Genomic DNA, 27550 nt, shown 5'->3' with positions numbered 1-27550 from the left:
ACACACTATTACACTATTACACTATTACACTATTACACACTATTACACTATTACACACTATTACACACTATTACACTATTACACTATTACACACTATTACACACTATTACACTATTACACACTATTACACTATTACACACTATTACACTATTACACTATTACACACTATAACACTATTACACACTATTACACACTATTGCACTATTACACTATTACACACTATTACACTATTACACTATTACACACTATTACACTATTACACACTATTACACTATTACACTATTACGCACTATTACACTATTACACTATTACACACTATTACACACTATTACACACTATTACACTATTACACACTATTACACACTATTACACACTATTACACACTATTACACTATTACACACTATTACACTATTACACTATTACACACTATTACACTATTACACTCTATTACACTATTACACACTATTACACACTATTACACTATTACACACTATTACACACTATTACACTATTACATACTATTACACTATTACACACTATTACAATATTACACTATTACACACTATTACACTATTACACTATTACACACTATTACACTATTACACTATTACACACTATTACACTATTACACACTATTACACTATTACACTATTACACACTATTACACTATTACACACTATTACACTATTACACTATTACACTATTACACACTATTACACTATTACACACTATTACACTATTACACACTATTACACTATTACACTATTACACACTATTACACACTATTACACTATTACACACTATTACACACTATTACACTATTACACTATTACACACTATTACACTATTACACACTATTACACACTATTACACTATTACACACTATTACACTATTAGACACTATTACACTATTACACACTATTACACTATTACACTATTACACACTATTACACACTATTACACTATTACACACTATTACACTATTACACACTATTACACTATTACACTATTACACTATTACACGCTATTACACTATTACACTATTACACAATATTACACTATTACACTATTACACACTATTACACTATTACACACTATTACACTATTACACTATTACACACTAGTACACTATTACACACTATTACACTATTACACTATTACACACTATTACACTATTACACACTATTACACACTATTACACTATTACACACTATTACACACTATTACACTATTACACTATTACACACTATTACACTATTACACACTATTACACTATTACACACTATTACACACTATTACACTATTACATACTATTACACTATTACACACTATTACAATATTACACTATTACACACTATTACACTATTACACTATTACACACTATTACACTATTACACTATTACACACTATTACACTATTACACACTATTACACTATTACACTATTACACACTATTACACTATTACACACTATTACACTATTACACTATTACACACTATTACACTATTACACACTATTACACTATTACACTATTACACTATTACACTATTACACACTATTACACACTATTACACTATTACACACTATTACACACTATTACACTATTACACTATTACACACTATTACACTATTACACACTATTACACACTATTACACTATTACACACTATTACACTATTAGACACTATTACACTATTACACACTATTACACTATTACACTATTACACACTATTACACACTATTACACTATTACACACTATTACACTATTACACACTATTACACTATTACACTATTACACTATTACACGCTATTACACTATTACACTATTACACAATATTACACTATTACACTATTACACACTATTACACTATTACACACTATTACACTATTACACTATTACACACTAGTACACTATTACACACTATTACACTATTACACTATTACACACTATTACACTATTACACACTATTACACACTATTACACTATTACACACTATTACACTATTACACTATTACACGCTATTACACTATTACACAATATTACACTATTACACTATTACACACTATTACACTATTACACTATTACACACTATTACACTATTACACTATTACACTATTACACACTATTACACTATTACACTATTACACTATTACACACTATTACACTATTACACTATTACACACTATTACACTATTACACTATTACACACTATTACACTATTACACACTATTACACTATTACACACTATTACACTATTACACTATTACACACTATTACACTATTACACTATTACACACTATTACACACTATTACACTATTACACTATTACACTATTACACACTATTACACTATTACACACTATTACACTATTACACTATTACACTATTACACTATTACACACTATTACACTATTACACTATTACACACTATTACACTATTACACACTATTACACTATTACACTATTACACACTATTACACTATTACACACTATTACACTATTACACTATTACACACTATCACACTATTACACTATTACACACTATTACACTATTAAACTATTACACTATTACACACTATTACACTATTACACTATTACACAATATTACACTATTACACACTATTACACACTATTACACTATTACACTATTACACAATTACACTATTACACACTATTACACACTATTACACTATTACACACTATTACACTATTACACCGAGTACAATGGCACAATCCGCAAGTCTCTACGACAAACGGTTCAAGAGATACACTGAGGGGGTGTGGCCTAAGGGGGCGTGGTCTAAGGATCGGGGGAGTGGTCAACATCGACCAATGAAAGGTGGTCAACATCGACCAATGGCACAATCCGCAAGTCTCTACGACAAACGGTTCAAGAGATACACTGAGGGGGTGTGGCCTAAGGGGGCGTGGTCTAAGGATCGGGGGAGTGGTCAACATCGACCAATGAAAGGGGGTCAACATGGACCAATGAAAAATGAAAGAGGATATCCCTACTGAGTACAATGACACAACCCACAAGACAGAGGGCGCTGTCCAGCAATTCAGTAGTGCAACACAGTGATGGCCAATGATGGGTTAAGTGGATGATGTCATTGGCAGGTCAGCTCAGCCATGAGCCCTGAGCCTCACAGCTGTTAAGCCTGAACCAATCAGCCATGAGCACAATGACTTGCATATTCTGAAATTTCTTTACATGACTGCATTGTCACGTTGATTAAAAGAAAACTATAAGAGATGAAGCGTTGTGACTCGCACAAGAGCACTACAACGAGTAGGCGAAGGGTTGTGCGCGAGATTGTGGCATTCGTGCGATATTGTGGCACTCCTTCGGCGATCGGAACAGAAGGCTAAAAAAAAATGGATTTCTAGAGGGCGATTGCATGGCGGTCAATGGGGAGGAGAACCTTCAAACAAATGGTCGTCAGTTGAGATAGAAATGTCCAATTCCATTTATTTTTCTTTTGTGAGCGGGATGACAGCCGTGTCATCGTTTTGATGTGTTTGTTTTATTTCTACGTCCAAAATTGAGATCACACTCGCAATTCACCCAAGGTAGGGGGAAAAAGATTATTTCAGCTGCTACACTCTAAAATGCAATGCATTCCCAATGGGACCGAAATTTTACCGTTTAAAGTCGATTCGTAGCCAGACGGTGCGGTGAAACTTTTACGAGTTCGGAGACCGCAGTTGCCATAGGCAAGCCGCTCGTTTTGATACCTTTCACGTGTATGGTGCGCGAACGCTTACGTGTTGCAAAGTGTTTGAAACTCTAAATTGCACTGTATTTCCGAAATTTTACCGTTTAAAGTCGATTCGTAGCCAGACGGTGCCGTGAAACTTTACGAGTACGAATAGCACATCGAGTTGGAGCAAGCCGGTCGTTTTGATACCTTTCACGTGTATGGGGCGCGAACGCTCTGGCACGAGTGTTGTTTGGAAAATCGGTGGATCTCGCACTCTAAATTGCATGCATTTCTGAAATTTTACCGTTTAAAGTCGATTCGTAGCCAGACGGTGCGGTGAAACTTTACGAGTTCGGAGACCGGTGTTGCCATAGGCAAGCCGCTCGTTTTGATACCTTTCACGTGTATGGGGCGCGAACGCTTACGTGTTGCAAAGTGTTTGCAAAATCGGTGGAATAAAGAATAAAAATAACTAGACAATTCCGCGCGGGGGAAATTGTGAAAGTGTGGGTGACGCCTGTGCACCGCCGGCCAACGGGAGAGGGTCTCTCGCGAGTCTCTATGACAAACGGTTCAAAGGATACAAAAAGGGGGCGCGGCCTAAGGATCGGGGGAGTGGTCAACATAGACCATTTGAAGACGACTACAGATGTGATTTTATTAACTATAACACAAACTCCCTTTCGTGTTGTATTATTTAATACTCACCCTTTCTCATGGCACCATGTGTCCAAGAAGTGGCTGATCAAACTAAATGATCTATTACACACTATTACACTATTACACACTATTACACACTATTACACTATTACACTATTACACACTATTACACTATTACACACTATTACACACTATTACACTATTACACACTATTACACACTATTACACTATTACACACTATTACACTATTACACACTATTACACTATTACACTATTACACACTATTACACTATTACACACTATTACACTATTACACTATTACACACTATAACACTATTACACTATTACACACTATTACACTATTACACACTATTGCACTATTACACTATTACACTATTACACACTATTACACTATTACACACTATTACACTATTACACTATTACACACTATTACACTATTACACTATTACACACTATTACACTATTACACACTATTACACTATTACACTATTGCACACTATTACACTATTACACTATTACACACTATTACACTATTACAATATTACACACTATTACACACTATTACACTATTACACTATTACACACTATTACACTATTAGACACTATTACACTATTACACACTATTACACTATTACACTATTACACACTATTACACTATTACACACTATTACACTATTACACTATTACACACTATTACACTATTACACACTATTACACTATTACACTATTACACACTATTACACACTATTACACTATTACACACTATTACACACTATTACACTATTACACTATTACACACTATTACACTATTACACACTATTACACTATTACACTATTACACACTATTACACTATTACACACTATTACACTATTACACTATTACACACTATTACACTATTACACTATTACACACTATTACACTATTACACACTATTACACTATTACACTATTACACACTATTACACTATTACACACTATTACACTATTACACTATTACACACTATTACACTATTACACACTATTACACTATTACACACTATTACACTATTACACACTATTACACTATTACACACTATTACACTATTACACACTATTACACTATTACACTATTACACACTATTACACTATTACACTATTACACACTATTACACTATTACACTATTATACACTATTACACTATTACACTATTACACACTATTACACTATTACACTATTACACTATTACACACTATTACACTATTACACACTATTACACTATTACACACTATTACACTATTACACACTATTACACTATTACACTATTACACACTATTACACTATTACACACTATTACACTATTACACACTATTACACTATTACACTATTACACACTATTACACTATTACACTATTACACACTATTACACTATTAGACACTATTACACTATTACACACTATTACACTATTACACACTATTACACACTATTACACTATTACACACTATTACACTATTACACTATTACACACTATTACACTATTACACACTATTACACTATTACACTATTACACAATATTACACTATTACACACTATTACACTATTACACTATTACACACTATTACACACTATTACACTATTACACACTATTACACTATTACACACTATTACACTATTACACTATTACACACTATTACACTATTACACACTATTACACTATTACACCGAGTACAATGGCACAATCCGCAAGTCTCTACGACAAACGGTTCAAGAGATACACTGAGGGGGTGTGGCCTAAGGGGGCGTGGTCTAAGGATCGGGGGAGTGGTCAACATCGACCAATGAAAGGTGGTCAACATCGACCAATGGCACAATCCCCAAGTCTCTACGACAAACGGTTCAAGAGTTACACTGAGGGGGTGTGGCCTAAGGGGGCGTGGTCTAAGGATCGGGGGAGTGGTCAACATCGACCAATGAAAGGTGGTCAACAGGGGGAGTGGTCAACATCGACCAATGAAAGGTGGTCAACATCGACCAATGGCACAATCCGCAAGTCTCTACGACAAACGGTTCAAGAGATACACTGAGGGGGTGTGGCCTAAGGGGGCGTGGTCTAAGGATCGGGGGAGTGGTCAATATCGACCAATGAAAGGTGGTCAACATGGACCAATGAAAAATGAAAGAGGATATCCCTACTGAGTACAATGACACAACCCACAAGACAGAGGGCGCTGTCCAGCAATTCAGTAGTGCAACACAGTGATGGCCAATGATGGGTTAAGTGGATGATGTCATTGGCAGGTCAGCTCAGCCATGAGCCCTGAGCCTCACAGCTGTTAAGCCTGAACCAATCAGCCATGAGCACAATGACTTGCATATTCTGAAATTTCTTTACATGACTGCATTGTCACGTTGATTAAAAGAAAACTATAAGAGATGAAGCGTTGAGACTCGCACAAGAGCACTACAACGAGTAGGCGAAGGGTTGTGCGCGAGATTGTGGCATTCGTGCGATATTGTGGCACTCCTTCGGCGATCGGAACAGAAGGCTAAAAAAAAATTGATTTCTAGAGGGCGATTGCATGGCGGTCAATGGGGAGGAGAACCTTCAAACAAATGGTCGTCAGTTGAGATAGAAATGTCCAATTCCATTTATTTTTCTTTTGTGAGCGGGATGACAGCCGTGTCATCGTTTTGATGTGTTTGTTTTATTTCTACGTCCAAAATTGAGATCACACTCGCAATTCACCCAAGGTAGGGGGAAAAAGATTATTTCAGCTGCTACACTCTAAAATGCAATGCATTGCAAAGTGTTTGCAAAATCGGTGGAATAAAGAATAAATAAAAAGAGTATGGATATGTATAGTGTGGGTGGCAACCTGGCTTCGCCAGGTCACCCACACTAATAATAAATCGTGTTTGTAGTGCACTTTTCGTTCACTATAGAATCCCAAAGTGCTACAGGGTTAAAACATAGTTAAACAATTTAATAATTATTAATAATAATAAAATAAAATCCAGAATAAAAATAAAACGTAGTTAAAAGCAGAAAATGTAAAACAACAGCGCAAGAAAAGAAAAAAAAAATCACAAGAAATAGCTACAGCAAGCAAAGGCCTTTTGAAATAGGAATGTTTTCAGGGCTGCTTTAGCCCTTTCACTACCACACGACAGAAGGTTAACCCTTTACTATCGCACAACGGCGGATGCGGAGCTAATGATGCTAATGATGGAGCATCGCCGTCGGTTGTGTGATAGTAAAGGGCTTAACCTTCTGTATTGTCACAGTGAAAGGGTTAACCGGCTGTCGTGTGGCAGTGAAAGGGGTTAAAAGAGTCCAGGCTCTGCGGTGCCCTCAGCTGGATGGGGAGGCCGCTGTTCCACAGGCGTGGTGCAGCCGAGCAGAAGGCCCCCCCCCCCCCCCCCTCCATGGTGCAGAGCCGGGTGTGTTTCTTGTCGTTCAGTTTGTGTGAATATGAATATTATTTCTGACGTGACGTTGCAGCTGAAGAAGCTGAAGGAGGACCTGGGCGTGGTGCAGAGCAACCTGAACATCATGACGGAGATGATGACTCAGCTGGATCCAGTCACAGCCAAACACACCGACATGGAGCTGCTTCAGGTCAGCAGGGGTGTAAAGGACTTGTACGTTGTTACAATACTTAACTACTGTTTTTGGGGGATTTGTATTTTACTCGAGTGTTATTAGGTTTCTAATATACTTGTACTTTTACTCAATTACGTTTCAGAGGAAAAAAAACATACTTTTTACTTTAAAATGCAGACCTACAAAGTACAAAGTACAAATCTCACGGGTCCAACCATTTTTTATTTTTTTTTTTGGTCTTTTTCCCCCTCCATTTTCCTCCGATTTTCTCCCATCCCAATGTTAGTCGTATGCCAATTCCCAGTCCCTTCCTGATCGCTGCGCACTTACCCCCCACAGTCAGATCATCTGGGAGAGTGGAGGCTACCACGTGCTTCCTCCGACACACGTCCAGCCAATCACCGCTTCTTTTCACCTGGCAGCGCGGATTCTCATTGAGAGGGCGTAGCGTGTGGGAGGACCACACTATCCCCCTCACGTCCAATCCGCGCTTAGCAGGCGCCCCGACCGAACTGTAGGAGTCGCTGTTTACAACGACCCGGACCCACCCCGCCAGCTTCTCCCACCCTCTGATACAGCCAATTGTATCAGTGCAGACGGCCAGCCAAGCTGGTGACAACCCCGGAGCTGTGAGCTGGATTCGAACAGGCGAATCGAGCTCACAGCTCCGGGGCTGGTGACGAACGCAATCTCCGCTCGGCCACCTAACCGCCCCGGGGTCCAACCATTTTAATTAGTATGGTTGTTTCTCTGGCCGAACTAACGTTAATCATATTAATCCTGCGGCCGCGCTTTATTTAAAAACAGCCAATCAAATCCCCATCAATGGAAAATGAACCCGCCCATACCCATGCTGATTGGTCCTTGGTGCAAGACTAGAAAGCAGGGATCTTTGATTAAACACCTGCTATCAGAAGAATAGACAAGTCAGGAAAAAAGGTTTTTACTTTTTAGTACTTAAGTACATTTAAAAGTAGAAACTTTTTGACTTTTACTCAAGTGTGTTTTTAGCCAGATACTCTGACTTTTACTTGAGTAAGATTTTGAGACCGTACCCATACTTTCACTTAAGTATAATTTCTGGGTACTTTTTACACCCAGCAACGTCCCGGGTTCGAATCCGACCGGAGACCTTTGTCCCTTCTCTCTATCCCTGACTTCCTGTCACCAACGGTCCTATCCAATAAAGCAGAAAAAAATATATAAAACCTAGTTGGACAATACATTCTATTCTTTTCTATTCTATTCTATTCTGACCTAACCTTTCTCTCCACGTCACTCTCTAGCAGATGGTAATAATTATAACGCTTGAGTTCCTCAGTTTACTCCATGCTGCTGGCCGGTAAGGCTGTTTCCCCGAAGCCTGTTTTTGGGATTCGAACTTCGTCAGGGTTTTCCGAACGGACGTTCGCACCTTCATTTGTAATAATCCAATTTTTTATTTAATTTTTTTTGTGTATTTTTATAAATATCCTCAAACTAAATCCTCAATTTGAATAAAGTGATTAATCTGATTAAATTAGTATTTTTAATTTTTTTATTAAATCAACTTTACAGCCCCAGACCCAGCCCAGGTAGAAGCCAGCCAACTAAATCAATTAAATCAACTTTTAATTTAGTTTTTTTTAATACTATTATATTAGTGTAGCCTAATCTTTATCTGCAACTGTGAAGAAAAACCCCATTGTTTTTAAACTTTAAACAGAATGAATAGAAAAAAAGAAACAAAAGGATTTATTTTTTTTAAATAAAAAAATTCAAATGTTGATTTAGAATCTGAATGTCAACGTAATGAACGAAGGTTCGAACGTTTGGGCTCAGCCCTACTGGCCGGGTACTGCCGGGTACTGCTGGGTACTGCCGGGTACTGCTGCGTGCGTGTGGAAGCCAGCGCTCTCCATTAGATCTGTTTATCTATCCGTCTGCGTTGTAGCTTTGCAAGGCGACACGCTGGGGTCCTTGCTGACGGGTGTCTTGTTCATCATCACCCGCCTCCACGCCTCTTCTCCCCTCAGCAGCTGTACACAGCCTGTAAGGACATGCAGGAGAGGATAGTGGAGCTGGTGCCTAGGGTCAGTGAGGAGAAGCTGATCCAGGAGCTGCTGGCTGCCAACGACCAGATGAACACCACCTTCACTCGCTACCAGAGGTATCGTCTCGCGTTGCCAAGAACAGACCAGAGCACAGTACTGTCAACGGGGTCTTCTTTTATTTACGTTTATTTAACCTTTATCTAACCTTCTTACTGTCTTCAGGGTTCGCACAAGGTCCTTGAAGTGCTTAAAGTGCTTGATTTTTTACCAAAAACAGTCGAGGCCTGGAATTCCTTGAAAACAGCTAAACATTTTTAACAAGGTGCTTAAAAAGTCCTTGAAATTCAAATCAACCATTCGCATTGAAAGTTTTGTTCATCCATGATCAAATTGTTCTGAATCAAGAAATTATATTTTTTTTATTTAAAGTGTAACTAATTGTCGGAAATTGGTTTTAAGCCATACATATTGGATCAGATTTTTTTCTATAAAAAAAACTGCATTTAAAAGTGAAGTGTATCCTTTTAAAATGAAATGGTGCTTAGGAAAGTACTTGAAAGTTCTTGAATTTCATTTTGCAATGTCTGTGGGAACCCTGTGTCTTCTACTATCATACATATACATACATACATACACTATATACATACATACATATACACATACACGCACACATACATACACATATTCAGTATATACACAATACAACAACCTAACTTATTACAATCATCCAAAAAAAGACACCATGCAAAAGAAAGAGAAAAAAAACAATATTGCACATGAAAGATGAAGAGCAGGGGAGCTCCAGTAGCTCACCGCATATCTCGGCGCTATTTCTGCGTCGGGGAAAACCGTGCTGCGTCACGGATCTGGTGGACTCCGAGTTCGATTCCCGGACCCGCTGTCATTTGCCAGAATGTCTTCCCCTGATCTATATCCCGTTTCACCCTGTATCTGTCGGTCATGCTTGACCAGAAAAGCGATAAACACTAAAAAAAAAAAAAAAAAAGGAAAGGAAAAAAAGATGAAGAGCTAATGCTTGCCTGTAAAGGGCAGCATTACCATCTTCAGCTTGTCACAGTTAAGAAAATAATAAGAACAAATAATTAAAAACTAAAAGAAATAACCACTGGACTACTGCTCACTAGCTAAGTAATACATTCGTAATTTATGTTTAAATGAGGATTTGCTATTTAATTGACTCGATAAATGACAGATTTTTGTAAGGCATTCGATTTTGGGCGAGGTAACATGATTTTACCTTCTCCTGCCATTCAAGTTAAATGATTGTGTAAGAAGTGACTGCATCAGACCAAGGACAGTCACACTCCTGCTTGCATGTAAATGACATCGCCATAGTCAAACAATGGGAGTCCAGGGTGTGTTGAGCAGGGCTCCAGATCTCTCCAGAACAGGGAGCGTTGAGCAGAGCTTCACGCTGTCTCTCCAGTCTGTGAAATTATATATTGTTTCCCTTTTTACAGGTTCGAAAGGCAAGTATCAAATGCTGAAGACTCATCGCAGCAGGTGAGGAACCTGTTCGTAATGAATGGTCGCCGTCTTCACTCATCCAGTTCTATCCAATAATAATAATCAACTTTTTCTTTTGGTAGAACCACACGTACGTCAACCTTATTGATCTAATTCTTCCGACAAAGGCTGTCGACCAATCGGGAGTTGCAGCAGCTCCCCCCGACAGCTATGTCAACCAATCAACAGTCGACGGTATGACCAGTGAGATGGCAAACCTCAGTAAGTACCCATAATGTTTCTCTTGTCTGATGCAACTGATCAATTCACTTCATCAATTAATTCGCGCGTGCATGTGCCTTAAAACGGTTGACCAAACCATGCATTGTACCCTTCACTTCCTGTTGCTTTCTCTCTGTTCTGATAGGTACCAGTGAAGCTAATTACTTTGACTCATTTGCACAGAAAAGGGACACATCACAGACTCAACAAAGGTACAGAATGACCACAGCAACACTGCAAAACACGAGTGTGGAAGAGTTTAACAGAGTTTATGAATGAATGAATGATCTTTATTGTCATTGTCACAAGAATGGTACAAGAACATTTTTAATGCAGACCTAGGTGCTAGCAGTCACACAGTCCTAGATAATACCAACACAGTCCAAAAATACAGTCTTAAAATAATAAAGACAAGAGTGAGACATAATAGACATAAACAGCGGAGGTATAAAAAGAAAATTGCACTATTCCCTTGGTGTTGTGTGTGTGTGTGTGCGTGGGGGGGGGGGGGGGGGGTGCAGGGGAGATTGTTTGCTTAACATTTTAGCTGAGTTTAGTGCACTTATGACCCTGGGATAAAGACTGAACTTGAGTCTGTTAGTCCGGGTGGGCATGACGCTGAAACGCCTGCCCGAGCGCAGCCGTATGAGGTGTTTGTTGCCAGGGTGGTGTGGGTCCTTAAGTATTTTGACTGCCTTCTTAACACTTTTAGTGCCATGGACGTCATAACTCGTTTTATCAGCCCAATGCCTGAATGCCCACAACGTTTATTAGCGCTCTATTTTACCAGTCTTGGGATAATCAGAGTTGTATTCGCTGAGATCTCAGCGTTTGCGCTATGTATGTATGTGTGTGTGTGTGTGTATGTGTGTGTGTGTGCGCGATCGCTGATGAGGAAATCAGAGAATCGATAAAAAAACAATCCGCTTCGACAATGTTGACTGGAAAATGAGTCATTGATAAGCGACGGGCAGATTAGACACAGCCATAATTTAAAACATAGATTAGGCGTTTTTAACGCTAACATTGAAGTGGATGGTGGGCATTCAACCGGTAAATCAAGGTTAAGCAAGGGCTCTGAAAGTGTTAAGACAGCAGGAGTTGTATAGTTCTTCCAGTGAGGGGAGAGGGCATCCGATGATTTTCTGGGCCGAGTTGACGACCCTCTGGAGCGCCTTAACACAGTCTAACAGAAGTCTAACAGAGTTTGACAGTCGGGAGAGAGTCTAACAGAGTATAACAGAGCATAACAAAGAGCACATGAAGAGATGGAGGCAGAGGTCTTTAATACAGTGTGACAAAGCCAGCCAACGTGATTAGTCATGAATTGGCAGACATTCCACACATTTTCACAGTACAGTCACACAACTCTCAGCTGGCTCTGCATTCCAAGTCGATATGAGATGTTGATCCTGGAGAGAGAAGCTGAGAGAGAAGCTGAGAGAGAAGCTGAGAGAGAAGCAGAGATAGAGAAGATGAGAGAGAGAGAGAAGCTGAGAGAGAAGCTGGAGAGAGAAGCTGAGAGAGAAGCTCGAGAGAAGCTGAGAGAGAAGCTGAGAGAGAAGCTGAGAGAGAGAAGCTGAGAGAGAAGCTGAGAGAGAGAAGCTGAGAGAGAAGCTGAGAGAGAAGATGAGAGAGAGAAGCTGAGAGAGAGAGAAGCTGAGAGAGAAGCTGAGAGAGAAGCTGAGAGAGAGAAGCTGAGAGAGAAGCTGAGAGAGAGAAGCTGAGAGAGAAGCTGGAGAGAGAAGCTGGAGAGAGAAGCTGGAGAGAGAAGCTGAGAGAGAAGCTGAGAGAGAAGCTGAGAGAGAAGCTGAGAGAGTAGCTGAGAGAGAAGCTCGAGAGAAGCTGAGAGAGAGAAGCTGAGAGAGAAGCTGAGAGAGAGAAGCTGAGAGAGAGAAGCTGAGAGAGAAGCTGAGAGAGAGAAGCTGAGAGAGAAGCTGAGAGAGAAGCTGAGAGAGAGAAGATGAGAGAGAAGCTGAGAGAGAAGCTGAGAGAGAAGCTGAGAGAGAAGCTGAGATAAGCTGAGAGAGAAGCTGAGAGAGAAGCTGAGAGAGAAGCTGAGAGAGAGAAGCTGAAAGAGAAGCTGAGAGAGAGACGCTGAGCGAGAGAAGCTGAGAGCGTGTTTGTAATATGCAGTATTCCAGTCTTTGATATGTAGCTCATTAATATAAACTGAACAAGCATGGCAGTTAACAATATAACAGACCTATTCTCAGCGCAGTGATATACATAATAATAATAATAATGCCTTGGCATTCAAATAAAGGTTAATCTTTTAATATTCTTAATGTTTTTCAAACCTTATCGGGACCCTTTTCATGAAGAAATAGTTTTCTTTAGTGAGTTAGTTTCACGTTGGGCTAAACTAGAGAATATCTTCTCAACAGCATGAAACACAGTGAAATCCCCCACGCAAGCTCTTCTGTTCGGGCACGACCGGTGCTGTGAAATACCCTGAAGGACTTGTGCTTTTTCGGGGGGGAAATGCCGGGGTGGCCCGGGCGTTGCAGGGTTTGATGTTATAGAGGTGTTTCGTGGTTATGTCACTGCGTGCTATCCTTCACTGTTGCTTGGTCCATATTGTGTTGTACCTTGCGCTGTGCTAAGGAGCCTTGCGCTGTGCTTTTTTGCCCCTCTCTTCCCCTGCTTGGCGGGGCTGGGAGGGGGCTGTCGAGGTGGTTCTTTTGTACCCCTCTGGCATCCCTGTGTACGTCCCAGTCCGCCGGGCCCAGGTCCGGACTCGTTCTCGTCGACCTGTTGGCCTGGGTTAACCCCTTCTTGAGAACTGAAACACTTGTACTGCTGTATAGCCGGTGTATACCCGCAGTTGTGTTTCGGAGTTTTTTCTTGGGGGGGGGTTAAGGGAACAACCGCCTCCTGTTAAACTAAACATAGGGAGGTGGTTGGTTCCCCGGTGTGTTGATAGCGGAGTCGACTCTCGGGTTAGGCCGGGCTTGACCCCGTCTGCCTGCGAGTGTGCCCCCGCACCTTTCATGACGTCTGCCAATCATGTCAGCCTTCTCTGCCTCGGCATCTCTAGGGGGTCGGGTTTTTTTGTGGAGGCTGCGACGACATGGTGCACAGCATACCGAACGCCCCTTCCGCCAGGGTGCTGTTCTCAGCAGACCCCTTAGGCGCCTGTCTAGTCTGCAGTGCTCCGGGCACAGGTCGAGTTATGCTTTTGACCTGTTGCCTGGATTGAGGGATCAACCTCTTTGGGGGTTGTCTCCCCGGTGTGCTGCCTGGTCCCACTGTGTTGTGGGGGTGTAGCCTCTTTGGAGTGCTTCAGGGCTGTAGGGGGGAAGGGCCTGCTCTTGGATGGGCCCTGTCCGATACGCTGGCGATGTGGGGGGTGGTGTCACTAGTGACCGTCTGGTGTGGTCTCGATGCTGCGGCATCGTTGGCCTCACCAGGCCCCCTTTCCGGGGGGTCCTGACCCTCAGGCTGTTCCTGGGGCTGGGTCCTCCTTCGCGCTCCGCTGCTACGGCCTTGCCACGGGGTTGGGTTCTTGGCCTTGACCCCTTGTTGTTAGGGATTGTAACAGGTTTTTTTTCCCCTTCCCGTTCGTTCCCTAGTGGCATGTGGGATGCGCGCCTGTGTAATCGCGGGTTCTTCTGTGTGAAGGTAAGTCCCACGATCTGCTCACCCTGTGCGTTTGAGTTGCTAAACCCTCTTCGCAGTCGGATCCGATTCCCTCCCGTCCCCCTTTAGGGGGGTCCGGGGGCTCGGGTCCTCCCCGGTTCTGATGGTTGTGGGGGGCCTCAGCGGGTACATTTGTCGAGCTTCCGCTCTGCTCAGCTCTGTGTTCCACTACGAGCAGAGCGTAAGCTATACGATAATATAACGTACGGTTATCCTATAACCATAGTTATGAGTATAGCGAGCGCTCTGCTCGGACTCACTGAGGACCCCGTGGTCTTCGCCTTCGGTGGTGAAAGACTTGGGAAGGAGCTGTTAGTATGGCCACGTCCCCACTTATGTAGAGGAGCGGATGTGGGTGTGGCCAGGCGGATGGGTGTGACATTTTATTCAGAATTAGATTGAAAGGGATAAGGTTCCACTACGAGCAGAGCGCTCGCTATACTCATATAACTATGGTTATAGAATAACCATACGTTATGAAACGCAGGGAGAAATTACACAATGTTGGGTTTCGCCGGAGGTTCACCAGCCCCTGGAATCTTCTCGGCACATCCTAACAGCGCATCGGGCCTGTCCTGGGGTTCCTCATCTCGTGACAGCGGATCAAGGGACATCGCACGACGGTTAGCAGTCGAGCTACGTCGTGCACAGGTAGGCCTGCGTTGTCAGGCATTGATACTAGCATGGGTAGGGATGGGTATCGTTAGGATTTTATCGATACTACTACTCTTATCGATACTGCTTAACGGTTCGGTACTTTATCGATACTCTTATCGGTTCTTTTAGATTATTATTTAAATATATTTAAATTTAAAAAAAAATTATAAATTATTATTTGAACGGCTTAAGGCTATATCTGTACTTGATATTTGTTTGTTGTGTTGCATATTTGAAATAAACTTCAATCAAATCAAACCCCCCCCTCTTAAAAAACAAAAACCTGTGTTTAACCTGGCCATCTATAAAACATCATGCTAAAACTGTGAAACAAATGTCCTACTCCCCTAAAGAAAGAAATACATAGCAAACATGACTCAGTTATGCAATAGTGCTGCTGCTTTTTATTTTGTTAAAATCTTTTAGTTAATAAGACTACAAAATGACTACAACGATTTCACGACGTTTTCCTGTCCACGCCGGAAGTGCATCGGATACCTACCTTAACGTTAAATTTTCAACAACGGAACAGATTGTTGCTAATTAAACACTTCATGGAAACGGAGTAACGTTAACGCTATGTCGAGTTCATACGTGTAGTGTAGTATGAACTCGGCGAGTCGGCATAACGTTAACGTTAGTCAGTTTCAGTGTTGCTGGATGGTACTCTATTAGCTCCGTAGCTAACGTAGCTAGCCACGTTAACGTTAAATGTTCAACAACAGAACAGATTGCTGCTAATTAAACACTTCATGGAAACGGATTAACGTTATCGCTATGTCGAGTTCATAAGTGTAGTGTAGTATGAACTCGGCGAGTCGGCATAACGTTAACGTTGTTGCTGGATGGTACACTCTATTAGCTCCGTAGCTAACGTAGCTAGCCACGTTAACGTTAAATTTTCAACAACAGATTGCTGCTAATTAAACACTTCATGGAAACGGAGTAACGTTAACGCTATGTCGAGTTCATACGTGTAGTGTAGTATGAACTCGGCATAACGTTAACGTTAGAGTGTACCATCCAGCAACACTGAAACTGACTATTAGCTCCGTAGCTAACGTAGCTAGCCACGGACAGGCACCTCCAGTCGCTACCCGTGTATGTGTGAGTGTGAGCGGCTCGCGACAAGTGTGTGTAATGGCTTGCTGCGGCTCGCTTCTCGTGCAGAGACAGAGAGAGGAGAGATAGTTTGCAACGTTTAAATTCCTGGAAAAAAAAACCTCATAATAATAATACTTTCTCGAGTATCGATAGCAGTACCGATAACGTCGGAGCTTATTAATACTCCGGTTTTTTCTAATTCAGTACCGGTTCCCGTTTAGAACCGGGGTCCGGGGGGCATCCCTAAGCATGAGTAATACTGCTGGTTGTCCCGTGAGACAGCCGTGTGATGTATTGGCGCGAGGGGCAGGATATTTGGGAAGACATGGTCGTCATGACTCTGTTTTGGGTGTTTTCCCAACTATCCTAGTGCGCACGGCTAATGCTAATGCTACAATGCTGGGTCTCCGTTCTTTGTTCCCCGTCGAGGGCTGTCTTTACTAAAAGGTCTTCCCTCCTCTTAACCATTCATGCTGACGGTCAATCGGTGTCTAATGTTGGGGGTTTAACGGGGCTTGTTTACCATTTTCATGGGTGGATGGGCTGAGGCTCAGGGCTGGTGTGCTTTTTGTGAATCTATAAATTGTGTGCGGGACTGGTGTTTTCTCTGGTCTGCATACCCTTAACAATTGTGTGTATGCGCTAGCCCATTCTGCAGTGTGTTAGTGGAGTTTTCGTTCATTTATTCATTTACCCCTTCATGGGTGCACACTAGTGGTCTGCAAGGGCCTTGAAATGAAGCCTGTGCCCTGCCCGAGCCCGTGAACTTCAGGCCCTCCCCGAAAATAACTGTAAATAATATTTTAAGCCCTAGCCCGCGTGAAAACCCGGAAAAAAAATATTATTATTATTATTAAAATATATATTTTTTTTGTATTTGTTTTAAATATTCGAAACACGGTTTTATATGAACTTAATAAATAAACAAAAACGAAAATGTCCAATAGGTCTAACTAAATAACACATATCATGCTGAAAACTAACAACATTCTATAGCACGGCAGCCTCGTAAAACGTATTGAAGGCTATAGAATCTTCTTTGACACACACACACACACACACACACACACACACACACACACACACACACACACACACACACACACACACACACACACACACACACACACACACGACACAATAGCCTACTCAGTCACTATACAAACAAACAGAAAACAGATTTCGAGCAGAGCAACATAATGAAAAAGCACAACAAAACAGGGCAGCAGCGACCCAGCAAATAATAAACATCACTCACCACTTCGCTGTTGACGTCAGCAACGCGTTGAACAACGTTAACAAAACTTCGCCAACCGGCTACATACATCCAAGAACAAATTAAAACGTTCGCCAACTGGCTATATTCCAACACAACCAATCGAGTTGTCCCCTGAGTTCTCCCTGCGCGCTGCGGTAATTACATCCAAATGTTTCTCTGATGACAGCTTGCGCGAAAGAGAAAACGAAACTTAAAGAAAACGAAGGTTATCCTATAACCCTAGTTATATGAAAAAAAAAAAAAAAAAAAAACAACAAAAAAAAAATTTAAAACGCCGGTGCCCGGGCCCGGCCGAGCCCGAATTATTTATTAAAAAAAAAGAAACTACCCAGCCCGAACCCGCCGGGCCGGGCCCCATCGGGCCTGGGCAAGGTTGCAGTGCACTAGTGCACACCACAGTGGAGGTTGCTGCATGCCTACTGGTGAGGCAGTGCTTCACTAGTAGTAGTCTTTTGTCTGCAGCCACCACTGGTGCTCCGTGCTTGTGAAGCAGGTGGCATCAGTCCTTTGCCTCTGACATGGTGGAATGGTGTCCCGCCCGGCCGACGCCATGAGGCGAGTTGGCCCGGCAGGTGGCTGGTGGGCTGTTAAAGCCTATACCACCGCGTTATAGAATTAGCAGCGACTAGCAACATTGTTCGAATTGCTGTTTTTTCGGTCAAAAATGGTGTCTGGTGGTGCGGCCTTAGGGCCAGCCAATGTCGAAACATCGCGCAAGGTTTTGAGGTTATTAGCTTTTGACCTAGCCGCAAGCTGTAACCGCAGGGAGGGCTAGGATGCTGTCAACGCTTGTTTACAGACATCTTTGGTTGGATCAGTCTCCCCTTGAGGAGGAGAGAAGGTTTTTCCCTCCTCAGGGCTCCCCTCTCCGCAGAGGGACTTTGGTCTTTCCGCAGGAGCGCGGGCGGTATTTGACCTAGGCCCCACACCGCCTCACACAGCGCAACCAGAGGTGAGGGCGCGGCCTCGCCAGCGGCTGTGGCGAGGCCCCCAACCAGCGGCCATGTTTCCCCCGCCTGAGGTACCCTGGACACAAAGACAACAGGTGATCACAAGGCCGACAGCCTTGGCGGCCGAGGGATCGGCCACATTAGATGAGCACGCCCTAAAAAAACATTGCCGTCTAGCTCGCTCTCCTGTCACCCCCCCCCCCCCCCCCCCCCCAACACCAGCGGGATACGGGCTCTGATTTGTTCCCTTTGGCTGCGTGCCTTCAGTGAAGCACGAGCGGCCCCACGTTTCGCTTCTCATGACACCCAGTTGCTGGCTAGGCCTGGGTCTATCCGTGAGAATGCTGTGCTGTCAAGCGGCTCCCACGCCACATGTTCTGCGTCTGTGTTTGGTGAGCCTGGTGTTGTGTCTGTCAACGACGAAGGTTGTCAGCAGGGGAACTCGAGGCCCAGGGCGTCGCAGCGTGAGTTCCCCCAGCTCCGCCCTCGCCAGGCCGGGTATCACGTTAGTGCCTCCCACGGCCGGAAGACCGGCGGTGGTCAGTCAGGCGCGCGTGATTTGGGTGGTAGTAATATCACTGCAGGGCTACGGTGTGTAGGAACCCACCCTATCGGGCAGTGTGGGGACCTCACGCCTTGCATTTCCAGCTGTAGAACAGATCCTCAGCAATCCATGCCGGGGAGGTGTTCAGCCGGTGAGTTTTTGTCACCCAGTGTGATGTCAGCTTCCCCCGTATCAAACCGGCCCTTTCTGTCGGGGTCCCCCCTTGGGTGCGATTGCCTCGTTGGTAGTGTCAGGGTGCGATATCCCAGCTCCACGAGACGCCCTGCTTGCGCGGTTGGCGAGTCCAGGGTTGGCAACGCACAGCGGGTGGGACCGGGCCGCCTATCTACGGTTCCTGGCGGACCAGCGCCAAGTGGCGGCGGGTGCGCTTGGGATTATCATCACATATGGCTACAGCAGTGCCATATGTCGAGGTGGATGGAGAGAACGCTGAGGCGGGGACTTGTGTTGCAGTTTGCACAACCCCACCCTCCGTTTTCAGGTTTGGTACAGACCCTATTGTCAGGGTCAACAGCAGTGACAGCTCTGGCCGACGAGATCCAATCTTTGTTGGCGAAGCAAGCCATCGTCGTGATCCCAAAGGAGGACGCGATGTGTGGCGTTTTCTCCCGGTATTCTCTGGTGCCCGAGAAATCGGGGGGGGGGGGGTGTCAGACCCATACTGGACCTGTCCCATGGAAGGTTCAGAATGTTGACCGTCTCCCACGCTGTCAGGTGGGGGACTGGTTCACCTCCATAGACCTGTAGGATGCGTATTCGCATCCTGATCTTCCATCCTAGGGCTTACCTACGCTTCCTTTGCAGGGCTTAGCGTACGGCTACCAGAGGCTGCCATTTCGCTACTCTCTGGCTCCCCGCATCTTCACCAAGTGCGTGGAGACCGCGCTGGGGCCTCTGCGTCGTCGGGGTTATGAATTGTATTCTGCCCTGGATGACGTTCTGGTCCTTGGCCGGTCAGGGTAGATCGCCAGGTCTCATACCAGGCAGGTGGTGTCTCACCAGCCTGGGTTTTGCTGTAGACTGGAAGTAGGGTTCTCCTCTTCCCAGTCAACGGGTGGAGTACTTGGGCTTTTTCTAAGCTCAAGGTCTATATGGGCATCCCTCTCGGAGCGGCGGCGAGTGGTTGGTTCTCGGCGCGCTCGGGAGGTTCCGTCCTAGGACGGTTGCGGCGCTGTCCGTGATGCGCCTGCTGCTGGCGTCCCTCTTGGCCTCCTTTTCATGAGGAGGATACAGAGGTGGTTTTTTCCAGTATGGAAATGGACCCGGTGTGAGACATGTGGAAGCGGCTGAAGGTTCCCATGTCAGTACTGGGGGACCTCGTCTTCTGGGGAGGGTCTGGTGCCCTCACCTGCGGGGTCCCCGTGGGCAGCAGGCTGTTGCACGTCACGGTCATCACCGACGCCTCCCTCATGGGATGGGGGGGGGGCGTGTCGGGCCAACGCAGTAGGGGGCAGCTGGCAAGACCATGCTGCCCGGTCTGTGCTACATTCAATGTGTTGGAATTGAAGGCAGTCCTTCTGGTCCTCAAACGGCTCGACCACCTTGTGGTGGGCAAGCATGTTTTGGTCAGGACGGACAACACAACGTCAGCATTGTATATTGTCAGACAGGGAGGAGTGCACTGTGGGTGAGCTGCGGTAGAGGACGGAGCGCGCGTGTACCAGATAGCATTAACCACAGAATAGTCAAGACGCATTCCCACCAGATTCACACTGTCAGCAGCCAAGCCTAGAGGCTGCCCCAGAACCGGAGGCAGAACAGAGTTCCGCGTGCCTGAGAGAGAGCCCGCGGTGACCACGGAACAGGCCACGGCGGGGTCACCAAGAGCTGAATCAGGGCCAGGGACCACACAGCTGAGTCCTGGCCCGGCGCGACCAGGACCAAGTCCCGCGCTCCCAACGTACCCGCCCCAACAGCTGAGCTATCAGGTGTAAGGGGGGGAATGCGTACAGAATCCCGGACAGCCACGGAATCGGTCCCAGACCTGCCCGACTATGTCCGGACGTAGTCCCCACTCGTCAGGGTGAGGACCGCCCCGCGACATCACACCTGCACCCACATTCTCCCTGCCGGGGATGTGGAGAGCCCTCAGGCAGAGCAGATGGAGAACGCCCATAGCCAGAGCCCGACCGCCGCCCGGTGTGTGGGAGTGGCGTATGGTCGAGTGTGGGGGCGGAACATTGTTCACCCACCCTCTCGTGGAACATTCCTGCTTGGCACTCTGCGTCTCAAGCCTGTGGAACGTTCTCTGTCTCCGAGTGGGACCTCCAACTGGTCCTGTTGTCGGAGGCCCCGTTTGAGCCTCTTGAGCAGGCGCCATTGGATCTGCTGTCTTGGAGACCGCGTTCTTTTTGGCCATCACCTCCGCTAAACGCGTGGGTGAGCTGTGTGCTCTCTCGGTGCGGCCTGAGTGCCTGTCTATTCGGCCGATAGCGGTGTGACTCTGAGGCCTAATCCAGTCTGCGTGCCAAAGAATATCCGGAGCTCTTTCGCTCCAGGGATATTGTGGTTCAGGCGTTTGTCCGCCTCCTCACGCTAGTGAGCTGGAGGCGGGCCTTCACCTGTCGTGTCCTGTCCGTGCACTGGGGGTTTACCTCAGGACTCGGGCTCTCAGGGCTTCCGTTCAACTGTTTGTTTGTTACGGTGGCCCTTGCGCGGGTAAGGCGCTGTTCAAGCAGCACCTGTCACATTGGTTGTGCGGGGGCGTTGCCTTCTGCTGCACGTTGGCTGGACAGGTCCCCCCTCGGGCTGCTGCCCTGTTAGGGGGGGCCTCGGTGGAGGACATCTGTGCTGCGGCCTCCTGGTCCTCCCCGGGTCCCTTCGTTAAGTTTGACCTCGTGGACATGACTGGGAGATCTGTCTCCCAGGCGGTTCTGAGGTCTGGGACCTCTCCTGCGTCCCGCCATTTGGTGGGCTAGCAGGGGTGTGTAGGTGTGTGCCACGGGGTGATGTGCACACGTGGTCCTGCCTGTGCTGTGCATTTTTCAGGTGTCTCTGGTTCCCCCTTTTTTGCACTTTGGTGGAGTTGACTGCCTCCCTCCCTTCGTTAGGACGGGCGGGGTGACGGGACTCCCCTCCTCCCTGGATTGGCGCCCTGAGGTCCCTTGGTTGGGTTTTCAGTGTTGGAAACTTTTTCCGAGGAAGGTAGAGTGTGACCATGTCCGGCGTCTTATAGCAGGACGCGGGGCGTGGCCTGGTCACGTGCATGTGAGTGCAATTGTTTGTTTGTGAGCACAGTAGGTGCTAGGAGATAAGAGATATCTCATAATGGCAAAGAGCGAGACGCTCAGCCAGTATTCATATAACTAGGTTATAGGATAACCTTTTGTTCTGGTCAGGCACTTCAAGGTGCCTGACCAGACTTTTACCAAAAAAAGTCAAGGCCTGGAATTCCTTGAAAACAGACGATATTTTTTTACAAGGTGCTTAAAAAGTTCTTGAAATTCAAATCAACCATTCGCATTGAAAGTTTTGTTCATCCATGATAAAATTGTTCTGAATCAAGAATTTATTTTTTTTATTTAAAGTGTAACTAATTGTCGGAAATTGGGTTTAAGCCATACATATTGGCTCAGATTTTTTTTTTCTATAAAAACAGCGTTTAAAAGTGAATTGTATCCTTTTAAATGCCCTAAATGAAAAATAGTGCTTAGGAAAGTCCTTGAATTTCATTTTGCAATGTCTGTGGGAACCCTGTGTGAAATCCATAAACAGCTACAGTCTCATTTCTAGAGCATAAAATGTGCATGGCACAAATGAAAACTGCCCAAAGGAGTCTTGTTTGAAGACATTTTGGAGAAATGTATTATATTATTATTATTCGTTTTTCTCGCCATGTTTTAACAATGTGCAGTTACCTCGTAACGGCCACAAGGTGTCAGTCTTCCATAGTACAGTTTTTTAATATCTCATATCAATTTGGGTAATAAGCTGTGAATCTAAGCAGATGCACTGTGTTTCAGTGAGCGGAGTGACAGTGCTGTGGACGGCCTGGGTGAAGCACAGAACACCAGGCTGGGTAACAACGCTGGGCTGGTCAGTAATCATCATCATCTACCAAATCTGCTGGGAAGAATTCACAAAGATTGTTTACTAACTCTGTATTTAGAGTAAATCACCCTCATTTATCATGACATCACTGAAACCACATCTCACCTCACATCACCTCACATCTGACCTCACATCTCATCTCACCTCACATCTCATCTCACATCTCACCTCACATCTCACCTCACATCTCACCTCACCTCACATCTCACCTCACATCTCATCTCACCTCACATCTCATCTCACATCTCACCTCACATCTCATCTCACCTCACATCTCATCTCACCTCACATCTCATCTCACCTCACACCTCACATCTCACCTCACATCTCATCTCACCTCACATCTCATCTCACACCTCACCTCACATCTCACCTCACATCTCATCTCACATCACATCTCATCTCACACCTCCTCACATCTCACCTCACATCTCACCTCACATCTCACCTCACATCTCACCTCACCTCACATCTCATCTCACATCTCACCTCACATCTCATCTCACCTCACATCACATCTCACACCTCATCTCACATCTCACCTCACACCTCACCTCACATCTCATCTCACCTCACATCTCACCTCACACCTCATCTCACCTCACACCTCACATCTCACCTCACATCTCACCTCACATCTCATCTCACCTCACATCTCATCTCACCTCACATCTCACATCTCACCTCACATCTCACCTCACATCTCATCTCACCTCACATCTCATCTCACCTCACACCTCACATCTCACCTCACATCTCACCTCACATCTCATCTCACCTCACATCTCATCTCACCTCACATCTCACCTCACATCTCACCTCACATCTCATCTCACCTCACATCTCACCTCACATCTCACACATCGCATCTCACCTCACACCTCACACCTCACATCTCACCTCACATCTCACCTCACATCTCATCTCACATCTCACCTCACATCTAAATGGTAAATGGCTGCATTTATATAACAGCTTTTATCCAAAGCGCTTTACAATTTGTTCCTCACATTTTTACTAGGGGTGGGAATAACCAGTTTCATCACGATACAATACGATATCGATTATTCAGACAATGATACGATATTTGCCGATATCACAAAGTCTGCCACAATACGATACGATTCGAATCGGGTGCCTGTGATCGATATGAGACGAGTATATTATATGCCCATGTAACACAATAAGTAACATTTAGATCAACTCAAAAAAGGCAACGGAAATATCATTTGACATTTTTATTTTTGAGCTCTTCCAGACATTTAAAGAAATATCAAACAATCTATTGTTTTTAATACAAATATACCTCCTGTTCACTGTAAAGTGCCACGTTTTGATATATTGAGCTTTGAACTTTAAGTAAATGTTTTTGGAACTTGCAACACGCAACCTAAAACCCCTTCCTCTCCCAAACCGTTTCTACAATTGTTTTATGTTGCATGATGATCATGAATACATTTATTATGTATTGTATTTTTAATGTTTAAATATCAACATTATCTGTCCATCCTCAGTACATTTACTATCAATATAATATACTCGTCTGACTTTTTGGGTCTGAACACACACGCACACACACAAAAATGGAGAATGCCTGCCCCTCCCCCCCCCCCCCCCAGTCCCTACTCTGCTGTTCTCTCTGTCTATGGCTCTGATTAGCTTGTTAGCTTATGCTAACGTAATGTACATTTTCTGTCTTTAACGCGACGTGGGCAGGCATGCGTTGTTCATGGCACGGGGTACCACGGTGTGGGACCTCACTCGCTATTTGCATATCAATAGCTCCGGTCGTCAGGTGTGTTAAATACGTTCTCAGACACATTCACACCTAACCTTGTTGTGAAGACGTGTTACATTCCATTCGTAGAGGCAATTAGGCACTGTCTTTAGTCTGTGCCCAAGCGAGGGGACATTAAATGCGCATTCGCGGGAGCGCGCGCACGCGCAGGGAGCGCGCGTGCACGTGGTGCGTGTCACCCCAGATGATTTCAATAACGCACCACTGGACGTGGGCATAAAGGAACGGCGAGGATTGCAAAGCATGTTAGATGCATTTGACCCGTTGCGGAATAAAACAGCAGGGACTTGGTTTGGGTCGCAAATTAGGCACACTGGCCTTGCTCTGTTGCAATGTCCGCGGGCCGCCACAGTCTAGGTCATTAATGGGAAACCCTGGGTTAACCTTCTGTAGTGTGGTCGTGAAAGGGTTAACTGTCCACTGTCTGTGTGTGTGAAGGACGGCACCCCCGGCTCCTCCCCCCGCAGCGCCTCCCCGCAGTTAGACTGGATGATAGGCCGAGGAATGGTGGGTCTGTCCGTCGCTGCATCACAACTGTGCCGCCCGCCGCTGTTCTCATCGCTGTGCTGATTTTTTTTTTTACGTTGGTGCTTTCTTTTACTTTTTCTTGGTGTTATGGACCCTTTGCCTGTGGCCTGGATATCTGTTTGTGTCTTGGGTTTTTTGGGTTTGGTGCTTGACGGTGTGATGTTCTTTTGGGTTTGGTGCTTGACGGTGTGATGTTCTTTTTGGTTTGGTTGGTTGACGGTGTGATGTTCTTTTGGGTTTGGTTGGTTGACGGTATGATGTTCTTTTGGGTTTGGTTGGTTGATGGTGTGATGTTCTTTTGGGTTTGGTTGGTTGACGGTGTGATGTTCTTTTGGGTTTGGTTGGTTGACAGTGTGATGTTCTTTTGGGTTTGGTGCTTGACGGTGTGATGTTCTTTTGGGTTTGGTGCTTGACGGTGTGATGTTCTTTTTGGGTTTGGTTGGTTGACGGTGTGATGTTCTTTTTGGGTTTGGTTGGTTGACGGTGTGATGTTCTTTTTGGTTTGGTTGGTTGATGGTGTGATGTTCTTTTGGGTTTGGTTGGTTGACGGTGTGATGTTCTTTTGGGTTTGGTTGGTTGATGGTGTGATGTTCTTTTGGGTTTGGTTGGTTGACGGTGTGATGTTCTTTTGGGTTTGGTGGCTCAAGAACGCAAAACACTTTAACTGCTGGTCTTATGGTGGTTGTTTTCATGCATGCTCTCTCTGTCCAGGCGGTGTCTGTTCGTGCTTCCGCGTTCGCGTTTTCCGCTCTGATTGGCCACTGACCTACGCTAGTTTTGCCGACGCCGGTATGAGCGTAGAAATAATGCGTGGAGAGCGGAGAGCGAGCCTCGCACACACGCACTTTGAAATGGGTATCACAGTAGTACGCCCTACTGTAGAACATGACATATTAGCATGACATCTGATTTATTAATGCCAATACTAGGGACAAACGCAATTGGCACAAGTGTAAATCATGCATTAGTCACTCAGTTTTAACATCCGTCGACTTAGCTCACCTTGTTCGTCTGCTGGCTGTGGAGCCTATGGTCTCAAGTTCAAATCATCTTGGTTCAAGTATTTTTTTTACGTTTAATTAATTGATCCACTCTGGTTGGATGGTGTGTATGTATATGTATGTATTTGTATGTATACATTTGAATCGAATCTCATTTTGAAATCGCTACGCTGCCTATGGACACGACAGTGGCGCGTCAGACAGCTTCGAATGTATTGTCATTATACA

General features: G+C 44.6%; 1 long non-coding RNA gene across 1 annotated transcript; it reads left to right on the top strand.

Moving 5' to 3' along the window:
* The first annotated feature begins 11683 nt into the window (after positions 1-11683).
* On the top strand, positions 11684-26295 carry LOC311240740. Its single transcript, XR_014620492.1, has 4 exons — positions 11684-11748; positions 11894-11960; positions 23908-23980; positions 26232-26295. It is a non-coding gene; the product is annotated as an uncharacterized lncRNA (long non-coding RNA).
* Positions 26296-27550: the final 1255 nt, after the last annotated feature.

Source organism: Notolepis coatsorum (assembly GCF_963971535.1).
Source record: "Notolepis coatsorum genome assembly, chromosome: 14".
In the NCBI taxonomy this organism is placed as follows: domain Eukaryota; kingdom Metazoa; phylum Chordata; class Actinopteri; order Aulopiformes; family Paralepididae; genus Notolepis; species Notolepis coatsorum.
Note: the sequence above shows the minus strand (reverse complement) of the source record. Positions and strands in the feature narration are given on the sequence as shown.